The sequence below is a fragment of the Pan troglodytes genome, chromosome 9 (genome assembly GCF_028858775.2).
Source record: "Pan troglodytes isolate AG18354 chromosome 9, NHGRI_mPanTro3-v2.0_pri, whole genome shotgun sequence".
Classification (NCBI taxonomy): domain Eukaryota; kingdom Metazoa; phylum Chordata; class Mammalia; order Primates; family Hominidae; genus Pan; species Pan troglodytes.
The window spans coordinates 76019350-76033360 of NC_072407.2; the positions used below are offsets into that span (position 1 = coordinate 76019350).

Here is a 14011-nt window from a genome sequence, read left to right on the forward strand (position 1 = left end):
GTGGTGCTTGCCTGTAGTTCCAGCTACTTGGGAGGCTGAAGCAGGAGAATCGCTTGAACCTGGGAGATGGTGGTTGCAGTGAGCTGAGATCCTGCCACTGCACTCCAGCCTGGCGACAGAGCAAGACTCCGTCTCAAAATAAAATAATTTTAAAAAACCTCTTAGGAGATTAAATTGAATCATATATTTGTTAATTTCCATGTCCATTTTGATGTTTGTTCTTCTTCTTGGTTTTGGTTTCTGAAAAAAGGGTGGGGAAATGGTGACACAAAGCCAGATGGAATTACTTGACATGTTTGTCATGTAATTAACCATTGTAAATGAATTTTCCTTGGTAACACATCCTGGTTTTTGTTTTTTTTGTTTTGTTTTTTTTTTTGAGATGGAGTCTTGCTCTGTCGCCAGGCCGGAGTGCAGTGGCGCGATCTCGGCTTACTGCAACCTCCATCTCCCAGGTTCAAGCGATTCTCCTGCCTCAGTCTCCCGAGTAGCTGGGATTACAGGTACGTGCAAACATGCCCAGCTAATTTTTGTATTTTTAGTGGAGATGGGGTTTCACCATGTTGGCCAGGATGGTCTCTATCTCTCGACCTTGTGGTCCACCTGCCTCGGCCTCCCAAAGTGATGAGATTACAGGTGTGAGCCACCGGGTCTGGCCCGCTCCTGTATTTTAAAAGTTGAATTGAAAAACACCAAGTTAAAAGATGCATTTTTTCCCATGAATTGTGTGAATGAAATAAAGCTAAATTCATAAAGCATGAACATAGCAGTAGTTCTCATTTTGCTCACAGTTCTAAAAATGCAAATTCTCCCCAACTTCTTAGAGCATGACAGGTTTTCAGCTGGCAATCTTTCCATGTTTACATAAGAAGCTAGAATTGATCATATGGTTTTACAGTGCTTTCCCGAAAATCTGTGATTGTTATTAGATTCTGTTTTTCCTCTATTATCTCTCAAAGGAAATAAAGCAGCAAATTACTCCCATATTTTGAGCTCTAAATTCAAGAACTACTAAATTCACTGCCAGCCATTACAAATATTCAGTTCTTTATTAAGGTACACATCATTACAGTAGGCTCAGAGTGCTAATACATGAATAATAACTATAGTTAGTAAAACAATGCAAATGAAGATGAGTTTAAAGAGCCCTGATCAATGAAGTAATTTTCAGTTGAAAAATTGTGGAAGGTATGTATTAAAAAGCACTAGTAATATATGATAATTCAATAAGTCATTGAATGAATAAGTGAGTGAATCCAACTAACTAGAAATTATTTTGATATATTAGTTTTCTTTTGTTTTTTCTTTTTTTTTTTGAGATAGAGTTGTGCTGTGTCGCCCAGCCTGGAGCGCAGTGGCAAGATCTTGGCTCACTGCAACCTCTGCCCCTCAGGTTCAAGCAATTCCTGCCTCAGCCTTCCAAGTAGCTAGGATTACAGGCACACACACCACGCCACGCTAATTTTTTGTATTTTTAGTAGAGGTGGGGTTTCGTCATGTTGGCAGGTTGATCTCGAACTCCTAGCCTCAATAGATCCACCCACCTCGGCCTCCCAAAGTGCTGGGATTATAGGTGCAAGCCACCACACTCCACCTAGTTTTCTTTCTTCTTCTTCTCTTTTTTTTTTTTGAGACCGAGTTTCACTCTTATTGCCCAGGCTGGAGTGCAATGGCATGATCTGGGCTCATTGCAACCTCCACCTCCCGGGTTCAAGCGATTCTGCTGCCTCAGCCTCCCGAGCAGCTGGGATTACAGGTACCTGCCACCACGCCCAGCTAATTTTTGTATTTTTAGTAGAGACAGGGTTTCACCATGTTGGCTGGGCTGGTCTTGAACTCCTGACCTCAGGTGATCCACCCGCCTCGGCCTCCCAAAATGTTGGGATTACAGGCGTGAGCCACCATGCCCGGCCCTAGTTTTCTTATATAGACACATCTTTATAACATACTTTTAGTTTGTACCTCATGTAAGACAAAGTAGAAAACTATTATATTTACCCCAAACACAGCACTGACAATGCCACAGGCAACCTGGTGAAAAATATTAAATCCTATATATAGGCCATAGTATTGAACACATGCTTATATTAACACTCTTAAGGAAGACATATATTTATAGAAGTTAAGCCACACAGTCTGTTTTGTTATTTTATTTTTAGAGATAGGATCTCGCTCTGTTGCCGAGGCTGGCGTGCAGTGGTATGATCAAAGCTCACTGCAGCCTTGAACTCCTGGACTCAAGCAGTCCTCCCACCTCACCCTCCTGAGTAGCTGGGATTAAGGCATGAACCGTGCCTGTAGCTACTATGTGTAGTGCCTGGCTACAACCAGTTTTATAAAGAAGAAAAAGTCAGCAAAAGTATTTACGTAATAACATTCTCAAATTCTTTGTTTGCCAGATATCTTATTTGGTCACTTAGGGTACAGTTTTAAACTAGTAAACAATTATACTATAGAAGAACTAAATTAAATTATAACATGGCACAGACTTCCTAAGGAAGGTAACTCAAAAAATCTAAGAAGTGATACCAATTATTCTAATTAACATTTGAGATACTAAACGAATTAATGACCAAAGACAACCTTTGAAACTTATTCAATTATTTTTTAAAAGTGTACTAGCATAATTTAAGATCTAGCTTGCCTAAGATTACGTCTTTTATTTTATTTTTATTTATTTATTTTTAGATAGGGTCCTGCTATATCACCCAGGCTGGAATGCAGTGGCACAATCAGAGATCAGAGTTCATTACAGTCTCAAACTCCTGAGTTCAAGTGATTCTTCCATCTCAGCCTCCAGAGTAGTTGAGACTACAGGCGGGCACCACCACACCCAGCTCATTTTAAAATTTTTTTGTAGAGATAGAGTCTCGCTATGTAGTTCAGGCTGATCTCAAGCAATACTTCCCACCTCAGCCTCCCAAAGGGCTGAGATTACAGGCATGAGCCGCCATGCCTGTCCAGAATATGTCCCTATCGTAGGTTTATCACTAGAATGTTTTGATCTGAAGACATAGCCTTAATGATTCTAAGTGTAATTCTAACCTAAAATCAAAATCCTTGGTTTGTAAACATGAAATTCAATTTTATATTAATTCGTACGGCAACTAAACAAAAAACAATTTTTTTAAATGTCCATTTTATTTATTACACTAAACAATTCTGACCACCAACAACCAAGAGGGGGCGGGAGGGAACAACACTATGAGACCATGAAAACATCTTGCTTCTCAACAAACTTTCCTCCCTCGCTTTAACATTTTTGAGGATTCTTTCCCAAACCTATTACACGTATATTATGATGGTTACGAACTTCCCAACTCCGCCACTCCTTTCAGTGCACTATTATTATTATTATTATTATTTTATTTATTTTTTTGAGATGGAGTCTCGCTCTGTCGCCCAGGCTTGAGTGTAGTGGCGCTATCTCCGCTCACCACAACCTCCGCCTCCTGGGTTCAAGCGATTCTCCTGCCTCAGCCTCCCGAGCAGCTGGGATTACAGGCATGTGCCACTGCGCCCGGCTAATTTTTGCATTTTTAGTAGAGACAGGGTTTTGCCATGTTGGCCAGGCTGGTCTTGAACTCCTGATCTCAAGTGATCCGCCCGCCTCAGCCTCCCAAAGTGCTGGGATTACAGAAGTGAGCCACCATGCCCGGCCATCAGCACATTATTTTTAATATCTTAATTAAAGGGGAAAAAAATCACCTACTTGTAATAACAAAACAATGTTGGAAACTGCCATTAAAACACAAGTGAAAAACAGATCTCTTCCCAGACTCACGGGACTCTACATTTAGGAAGTACAAAAAATATTAAAAATTAATTACACTCAATTGGATACATTAAATATATACAGCTTTTTGTACATCAATCATACCTAAATAAAGTGGTTTTAAAAACAAATGAGATGGGCCAGGTGTGGTGTCTCACATCTGTAATCCCAGCACTTTGGGAGGCTGAGGGAGGTGGATCACTTGAGGCCAGGAGTTAGAGACCAGCCTGGCCAACATGGTGAAACCCCATCTCTGCTAAAAACACAAAAATTAGCTTGGCATGGTGGCACACGCCTGTAATCCCAGCTACTCCAGGGGCTGAGGCATGAGAATCTCTTGAGCCTGGGAGGTGGAGGTTGCAGTGAGCTGAGATGGCGCCACTGCACTCCAGCTTGAGTGACTGTCTCAAAATAATAATAATAAATAAATAAAAACAAATGATCTAACCCATACCACCAACTGATAAAGAAACAAACAAATGAGTTATGCAAAAGAAAAGTCATGCTTTTTGGTTTAATCCTACTTTAAGAACACTAACAATAATTTGCATGCAATACATACAGCTCCCTAAATACAATAGATGAATTCTTTTATAAACACATCTTATTTTTGTTTATGGAGAATCTGCTAATAAACACATTTTCTATTCAATATATTATGTATGTATGAACGGGAAGTAACCTTAAACATTTTAAATACTGGAAATAAACAAAAGAATTATAAGCGAAGTAATACAAAGTGCCTCGTGTTTTTATCCTGGAGTCAACCCGTAGAAATCACAGGTTATTAAGAGAACTTTGAAAAATATTGTTTTGAATATTGAAAATCACGTGTTTTGGGGAAGGAGAGAATTAACAGCCTTTCTTTGCCTTAAAATACTTTACATTTTATGAAATTGCAATTGGAATGAAGCAGCTCCTAAAGTAGTCAGCATTCGGGTCAGGGAAATTGAGCACAGGAGCAAACTGCTGTTTGTTTTCTCAACTCCTTCACAATGCTCAGCTGAAGAGGTTCCCACTTAAAAGAGCTGCTGAAGTCATTTCTATTTCAGAAGGGTAGTATGAATGAGTTTTTCTACGTGTTAACTAGAATTTATGGTAATTTGTAAAATGTTTTTCCATTTTTAAACATAAGAGTCTTTTATGTCCACCCACGAAGCAGCAGTCAACTGCTAGGGGTCTTAGGCTAACATCTGCCACCCCACCAGTCTGCATGGCCCATAAGCAGGTGTGGAGAGGACCAGAGTTCACCTGTCAGCAGCACCATGGAATCAACTGTCCAGCCTTTCTGCCATTAATTACCACAGATGTGGTCTTTTTCCAGATATTCTATTCCCACCGGAGGCTTTTTATTAAGACCTTGTACCTGTGAACGCATTTGGGGCACAACATATTGTCTTCAAGGTATGGTGGAAAATTGGAGGCAGGAAGCAAAAAGAGTGCATTCACTCTCCCTTCTTGCTTTTCTGGAACCCAGCCTTGTCCAGCATGAAACTGGAGGTGAACCCAACCATCTGTGTCTGCAGGGAGTCTTCTCCCATGGACACTAGCCACCTGACACCATGGGCCTCATGTGGAGATCGCACTGCTTCTGGTGCCTTCTCCCTGGCTGCATTTCTGGCCCAGGAGGCCAGCAAAGCTTCTGGGGCAGAAGTTGTCACCACAACCATATTAACTCCCTCAAGGAGAGCAGCAGACTCTTCTAGGTCAGGCAACCCCTCCCCAGGGGGAAGAGCTACTTTAGGAGGATGTGTCTCCTCAGGGCTTTGCGGGGTTATTTCCCCTTTGTCCACCTTTGATTGTTTTGGTAATGATTTCCGGATTCTGGCCTCTTTTGCTGTGCTAGGAAAATCCTTTTGATTTGGATAGGCAAAGGCACACAGGAGCTTATTTCTGGCACCAAAGGCCTGTGTGGCTTTGCCTTTAATTATAGACACCAGGCCCACAGAATGTCCCGGTGAATCCGATTAACAGGTGGCGGTTTAGAGGGTAATGAAGGGATTAGTATCTTCTTCTGAGGTTTGGGGTTGTCCCTATACTCTGCTGCCTTCTTTGGGCAGAGCGCTTTTTCACCTTTAGCAGAAATTTGTCCTTTGGTTCCCTTTGCTGATGTTCCTGGCAAAGCAATTGTGTTTGGTTGATTAGAAGCCTGCTGATCCTCTTCCCTCGACTTCTCTGAGGAGGTCCACTCCCTGCCTTTTGCCTTCTCCATACTCAGAGAAGAAGCAGAGCTTGGTCCAAAAATTCTCAAATCAGAGTGAAGGTATGCAGTAACCATTGCTACCAAGATGGAAACAAATTCTATTTTTCCATAAAGAGTCTATGAAAAGAAGCCGGGCACAGTGGCTCATACCTATAGTCCCAGCTACTCAGGAGACTAAGGCAAGAGGATTACTTGAGCCCAGGAGTTTGAGTTTAGTCTGGACCACATAGTGAGACCCCACATCTCTAAAAAAGTTTTAAAAAATTCTGTGAAAAGAAAAACCCAAAGTGAGCAGCAGACTTACATATAAACATTGTTTAAAAAATACGTTTGCCAAAAAAATGGAAATAACCCAAACATCCATCAGTTGTGGAATGGGTATATGTTAATAAAATGTGGTATATCCAAGCAATGAAAAGAAATGAAGTGGCCGGGCACGGTGGCTCACACCTGTAATCCCAGCACTTTGGGAGGCCGAGGCGGGCAGATCATGAGGTCAGGAGATTGAGACTATCCTGGCTAACACGATGAAACCCCATCTCTACTAAAAATACAAAAAATTAGCCAGGCGTGGTGGTGGGCGCCTGTAGTCCCAGCTACTCGGGAGGCTGAGGCAGGAGAACAGCGTGAACCCAGGAGGCAGAGCTTGCAGTGAGCCAAGATTGTGCCACTGCACTCCAGCCTGGGTGACAAAAGCAAGACTTCATCTCAAAAAAAAAAAAAAAAAAAAAAAGAAGAAAAGGAATGAAGTACTGATCCATGCTACACCGTGGATGAACCTTGAAAACATTATGCTAAGTAAAAGAAGCCAGTCATGAAAGACCACACATTGTGTTTCCATGTATATAAAATGTCCAGAACAGGCAAATATATAAAGACAGATGGTAGGGCTTCAGGGAATGGGGAGACTGATCATGACAGCTAATGGGTATGGGGGCTTGTTTTTGAGGCAGTGAAAATGATCTAAAATTGATTGTGGTGGTGGTTGCACAACTCTGTGAATATACCAAAAATCACTGAATTGTACACTTTGAATGGATGAATTGTATGCTATTATGAATTATATTTCAATAAAACTGTTAACAAAAATGAGGGGAAAATGGCTAGGTGTGGTGGCTCATGCCTGTAATCCCAGTGGTTTGGGAGGGCAAGGAGGGAGTATCACTGGAGCCCAGGAATAAGAAACCAGCCTGGGTAACATAGGGAGATCCCCCATCTCTACAAACAATTAAAAAAAAAATTAGCTGGGCATGGTGGTGTGTTCCTGTGGTCCCAACTACTCAGGAGGCTGAGGTGGGAGGATCACCCGAACTACTCAGGAGGTTGAGCCTGGGAGGTTGAGGCTGCAGTGAGCTGTGATCACACCACTGCACTCCAGCCTGGGCAACAGAGCAAGACTCTGTCTCTAAAAAATAAAAGGAAAAAAACCAAAATGCAAATTAGACCATTTTAGCATTCTCCCTCTCTCTCTCTCTTTTTTTTTTTTTTTTTTTTTTTTTGAGACAGAGTCTCACTCTGTTGCCCAGGCTGGAGTGCAGTGGCACAACCTTGGCTCACTGCAACCTCCACCTCCCGGGTTCAAGCGATTCTCCTGCCTCACCCTCCGGAGTAGCTGGGACTACAGGCACCTGCCACCCTGCCACCGCACCTGACTAATTTTTGTATTTTTAGTAGAGGTGGGCCAGGCTGGTCTTGAACTCCTGACTTCAAATGATCCACCCACCTCGGCCTCCCAAAGTGCTGGGATTACAGGCGTGAGCCATCACGCCTGGCCCATTTTAGCATTCTCTTAAGGATGGCTTGTTGCACTTTGAATAAATTCGAAATGGGTTAAAAAGCAATGGCCAGGGGCGGTGGCTCATGCCTGTAATCCCAGCACTTTGGGAGGCCGAGGCAGGCAGATCACTAGGTCAGGAGTTCCAGAACAGCCTGGCCAACATAGTGGAACCTTGTCTCTACTAAAAATACAAAAACTAGCCGAGTGTGGTGGCACATGCCTGTAGTCCCAGCTACTGGGGAGGCTGAGGCAGGAGAATCGCTTGAACCCAGGAGGCAGAGGTTGCAGTGAGCCGAGACCATGCCACTGCACTCCAGCCTGGGTGACAGAGTGAGACTCCGTCTCAGCAAAAAAAAAAAAAGAGAATGTTTTCCAAGGCTTCTTATAAGATGTCAGTGAATCTTCATAGTCTGAGTTGAGACCTTCTAAAACAAGCTTAAGTTATGCTGATTTGCATACCTTTGACAAGGTTTAACTGACATATAATTTATAAATATCCACAGGAATTTTTAATGTTTCATCATATCATTTCTCAATACTGGATGTTCATTATTTTATACTTTTGCTACTTTAAATACGAAGAAGCCTTTTCACAGGAAGAATAAAATCTCCATTATCCTCCAGAGTGTAGGTAACAAAATATAAAATTAAACCAGATATATGTTTGACAAACTAACACTGAAAATCACCAATATTCATAATGACATTACGTTAACAGTTATCATAAAGTCTATAAAGTTTATCCTTAGATTTATAAAAAAATGCAGATTGTCTCAAGGTAAAAAATACAGTAAGTGCTTTTTGCTAAAAAGCTCTTTGTTGAATTAGGATGTGTTATAATGATCAAGACACCAGACAATACTAAATGTTACCCAAACTACAACACAACACACTTTGAACATAATTAAAGCCTAAATTATTCTGCACCAGCAGGATTCTTTTTAGTGCCTGGCAGTATAAAGCTTTATAAAAGCTTTATAAAAGCTTTTTTCTTAAAGGTATTTAAGAAAAAAGACACAAAGTGTGAATAACAAGTTATGTGAAAAAATTAATACCAATGAAGATTAGCAGAGAGAAGTGAGGAAGGTGACCATCTCTCCATTCTGATAGATGCCATCTCTACACACTACATTCTTTTCAAGAAGTGGAACTTAAGATTTAGGTAAAGAAAACGGGAAAAACTAGCCTGAATGTGAATATCTAGTGTTAAAGCAACTTCTTAGAATGAGTGAATAAAGTTAAGAACATATATAGTTTTCTACTGGAAAGTATGACTTTTTGAAGGCTTTCTTTTCTGCAAGGTTTGTAGTGTGACTGTTTTCCTACAAACTCATTGAATTCAGAGCTAAACAGTGGAATTACAAGCATAGCTCAAGAGGAACCCAGTCTGTTTCTGTTGTAGCAACCTAAGATTTCTGTTATGTTGTTGAATCTGTGGTTGCTTCCTCAATGACCATTTCAAATGACTCTGTCCTCTCATCTGCTCAAAGCAGGAAGTCAAATCAGGTTTTCCTTTTTCATCAGAAGCATCACCACACTTTCTGTTTGCGTTGGTGAGATGGTACAGCATGGTGACATATCCACAGAAATCCTGCAAATCCACTTTGCTCCTTAATATTTCCAATGGTTTATGGGCACCCATACGACACAAGCAAACTCTCCTTGTGGTTTTATTTTATCAAATGGAAAAGATTTCTCTCATCCCATCATTCAACATTGTAAGCACATGTGAAGCATGAATTACTTCAAGGATCATAACTCCAAGACATAATAATAATATAGCAAGAATAACAATGGTGAAATATATCTGACAGTTTTTGAGATCTTGTACCTTTGGAAAGTAAAAGAAACGGGGATATGACTTCTGGGGATGACTTCTGGATAACTGGTCTAATATGCTGAGGAGCTCTACTCTGATGGACTTGGATTCATTGGTAGAGGAGCCATGGAAACAAGCAATATACAATTCTTGTTTAGAACTCTGCTGCAAGTCACAGGTTCCAAATCAAGAAGGCTTTCACAGTGTAAGATACTGAGAAGAAAACCACGGTTGGGTTGTTTTGGTTGTGTGACCACATCACTGAGACACAGACACAGTGTTGTGCTTCTCAGAGTAAGTGCCTGATCAAAATTTCTCTCTATTCTGTACTTCTTTTTCACCAGTGTTTTGAACGTTTTGTAGGTTTTTAAAAAAGTTGTCCAGACGCTCATATGAAAATTTGCAAACTTTTGGTGAAAGATTTCCCATCATTAAACCAGCAAGAGTAGCCAGGCATGGTGGCTAGCACCTGTAATCCCAATGACTTGGGCGGCTGAGGCGGGAGGATCACTTGAGTCCAGAAATTCAAGACCAGCCTAGGCAATAAAGCGAGCCCCTGTCTCTATAAAAAATTTTAAAATTAGCTGGGCCTGGCGGCAGGTGCCTGTAGTCCCAGCTACTTGAGAGGCTGAGGCAGGAAAATTGCTTGGGCCCAGGAGTCTGGAGGCTGCAGTGAACCGTGATCACGCCACTGCACTCCAGCCTGGGTAACAGTGATACCCTGTCTTAAAAAAAAAATCTGTTTACAGACTGAAGCAACCCTCCCGCCTTAGCCTCCTAAAGTGCTGAGATTACAGGCATGAGCCACCACTCCCAGCCTAAAGTAAACTTTTATTGAAGTAAAACACATATAAAACAGTGCACAAATCCTAAGTATACAGCATGAATAACTTTTATAAAGCAAACATCCCTGTATAATGAGCACACATGAGGAAACATTACTAACACCCAGAAGTGATCCTTTGTGTCTACCGTCAGTCACTATTCACCCAAAGAATAACCAGTATCCTGATTTTTAACACCAAATATTTGTTTTACCTGTTCTTAAACATTATATAAATGGAATGATACTATATGTACTATTGTGTATCTTTCACTCAACGCTGTGTGAGATTCATCCAAGTTACATAAAATTGTAGTTCTTTAATTTTCATTCAAAAATAGGCAGAGGCCTTAAATAGACATTTCTCCAAAGAAGATATGCAGATGGCCAATAACCACATGAAAAGAGCCATAGCATCACTAATCATTAATCAAAACCACAATGAGAGACCACCTTACACCCATTAGGATGGCTACTATCAAAAACCAGAAAATAAGTGTTGAAGAGGATGTGGAGAAACAAACGCTTATACACTGCAGCTGGGAATGAGAATGGTCCAGCTGCTATGGAAAACAGTATGATGGTCCCTCAAAAAATTAAATATAGAATTACCCATACCAAGTGATTCCATGATTCCACTTTGCACTTTGGGTATATACCTAAAAAAATGGAAAGGAGGTTTCTTTTTTTTTTTTTTTTGAGACAGGGTCACGCTCTGTCGCCCAGCTGGAGTGCAGTGGTGCGATCTCAGCTCACTGCGAGCTCCACCTCCTGGGTTCAAGCGATCAAGCGATTTTCCTGCCTCAGTCTCCCCAGTAGCTCTTTAAGTCTGCAACCCCGACATACTGACAGCTGACAATCCCTTGGATGTACCTTGAATGTTTTTATCTTGTTTCTGGGCCTTTGCATGAACCATTCCCTTTGCCTAGGATGACTTTCACTTCACTTTCTTTACCTGCATAACACCTACTTGACCTTTAGGTGTCTTCCTCCAAGAAGCTTCCTGGCCCCCCAACCATGTCAGATGTCCCTTATCTGTGTACCTGCTCTTGGGTGCTTTGTACACACCTCTATTTGTAGCTTTGATCACCCAGTATGGTGACTGATGGTTTGCAGTTTGTCTTTCCCGCCCCACCATCCTCCACCCCAGTGAGCTCCCTGAGGACAGGACTGGTCTTGTTCACCCCAGCACCTAACATAACATATGGCTTACAATGTATGTACAATGAATATTTTCATTCATGTAGCACACTGTGCTTTTCAAAGTGCCCTGAAACAAACTCATCTACAGAGCTATAATAATATTTCCTTACTTAACATTCATTCCTTCTGAATAAAATATTCTTTTAAAAAATATTACCATTACTTAGAACATTTATGTGAATTATCCATTATGTCACAAATGGGACTGAGTCAGGACTCTATCTTATTTCTGCCTGACATATTAGAAGAGTTTGAGAAAAAGCGGATTTCTTTTGAATCACTTGACTGGAGGTGGTGTCTCTAGGAGTGTGGTGGGGAAATGGATGCACAGAACTTAGAAACTGGCCTCAGCTGGTAATCTGGCCTTCTCATGAATTCACGTCCCTGGTTTCCTGGAAGCATAAATTGAGGCCAGCGTTGAAAAGGTGTTCACACCGTAGCCTGGGAGAAACTGTCTCTCAGTCCTTGGAATCACAGAACTAAAGAGCTTCAGGTCATCCGATTGAATCTCTGCCTTTAAGAAGTGGGGAAAGAGACTGGGAGCAGTGGCTCACACCTGTAATCCCAGCACTTTGGGAGGCTGAGGTGGGTGGATCATCTGAGGTCAGGAGTTTGAGACCAGCCTGGTCAACACAGTGAAAACCCCATCTCTACTAAAAATACAAAAACTAGCCAGAGTGTGGTGGCACGCACCTGTAGTCCCAGCTACTCGGGAGTCTGAGGCAGAAGAATTACTTGAACCTGGGAGGTGGATGTTGCTGTGAGCCAAGATTGTGTTAGCCTGGGCACAGAGCAAGACTTTGACTCAAAAAAAAAAAAAAAAGTGGAGAAAGAGATCTAGTATTTTGGCCTAGAAACCTCGCGAGACTCACCAATCTCGTTTTTCTTTCTCCAAAAGGCTGGACTTGGCAGTTAGTAGGCTCCTGATCCCAGCCAAAATCTCTCTTAGAATATTTTATCCTCCCTTTCTCAGAATCATCACCTGAATAGCATCCTCTGGGCAGGTGGTGTGTTAATATTGCCATATGGAAATTCATGGAAGATATAGTTCCTGGCCCTAGAAACTTACAAACTGAGACCAGGAGTTTGAGAGTGATTTGCACATGTCAGTCAAGTCAAAAGAAAGAGAAACTCTTTTTTCTTTTTTCGTTTTTGTTTTTTGAGATGGGGTCTCACTCTGTCACCTAGGCTAGGGTGCAGTGGTGTAAGCTCGGCTCACTGCAACCTCCGCCTCCTGGGCTCAAGTGATCCTCCCACCTGAGCCCCCCGAGTAGCTGGGACCGCAGGCGCATGTCACCATGTCTGGCTAAAAAGGGAAACTTTTAATTTAATTCAATTCAATTTAATTTTTTTTTTGAGACAGAGTCTCGCCTAGGCTGGAGTGCAGTGGTGCGGTTTTGGCTCACTGCAACCTCCGTCTCCCGGGTTCGAGTGATTCTCTTGCCTCAGCCTCCCGAGTAGCTAGGATTACAGGCACCCACCACCATGCCTGGGTAATTTTTTTTTTTTTTTTGGTATTTTTAATAGAGACAGAGTTTCACCATGTTGGCCAGGCTGGTCTCAAACTCTTGACCTCAAGTGATCCGCCCACCTCGGCCTCCCAAAGGCGTGAGCCACTGCACCAACCGGAAACTTTTCAAAATATGGGTTTTATTTGAAAACCAAGCCAGACATTAAATCAAAATAATTTTTTTTTGTTTTGTATGAACTCCCCAGTTTGTATACATAGATGATCTCAAGTTATAATTTAAATTTAGGAAAGTGCTGAGGATGAATAGATATTTGCTTTTTCCCAGGGTCTGGAGGGGTAGGAGCAGGGAAGCAGGGAAATGACGTTACCGAGTGCCTCCTGTATGCCAACGATTTTTTGTTTGTTTTGTTTCAGAGAAGGAGTCATGCTCTGTTGCCAAGGCTGGAATGCAGTCATTATTCACAGGTGCAGTCATGGCTCACTGCAGCCTTGAACTCCTGGGCTCAAGCAATCCTCTCGCTTAAGCCTCCCAGGTAGCAGGTGCACACCACATGTCTGCTTTCCAAGGAGTTTTAGGTCAACCCTCACAACAAGCCTGTGAAGCAGCGATTGTTATTCCCACTTCTCTGGTAGCACACCAAGGTGCAAGGATTCCCTGTGGCTAGGTGGTTAGTAAGGTAGAATGGGGTGAGGCTTGAACCCAGTCCTGACAATCATCAGAGCTACGCAAGGCTGCCAAGAAGTAGAAAAAGATAGTGGCATTTTGGGTCCCCATTATCAATTTGAAAAATGTACAGTCTTAAGCTTGGAAGTCGGTCGTCTGGTTCAACCCTCCCTTTTGCAGAAGCAGGAGCTGGAGCCCTAAAAAAATAAAGCTACTTGCCTGCAATTAAGCAGGGTGAGAGGGGGCAGATGAAGTGTAGGCATGTGGGGCTGGATC

The 14011-nt window shown here is 42.0% G+C and overlaps 1 pseudogene; it reads right to left on the reverse strand.

Moving 5' to 3' along the window:
* Nucleotides 1-5006: 5006 nt before the first annotated feature.
* Nucleotides 5007-6682, reverse strand: LOC134807261 (developmental pluripotency-associated protein 4-like; annotated as a pseudogene).
* Nucleotides 6683-14011: the final 7329 nt, after the last annotated feature.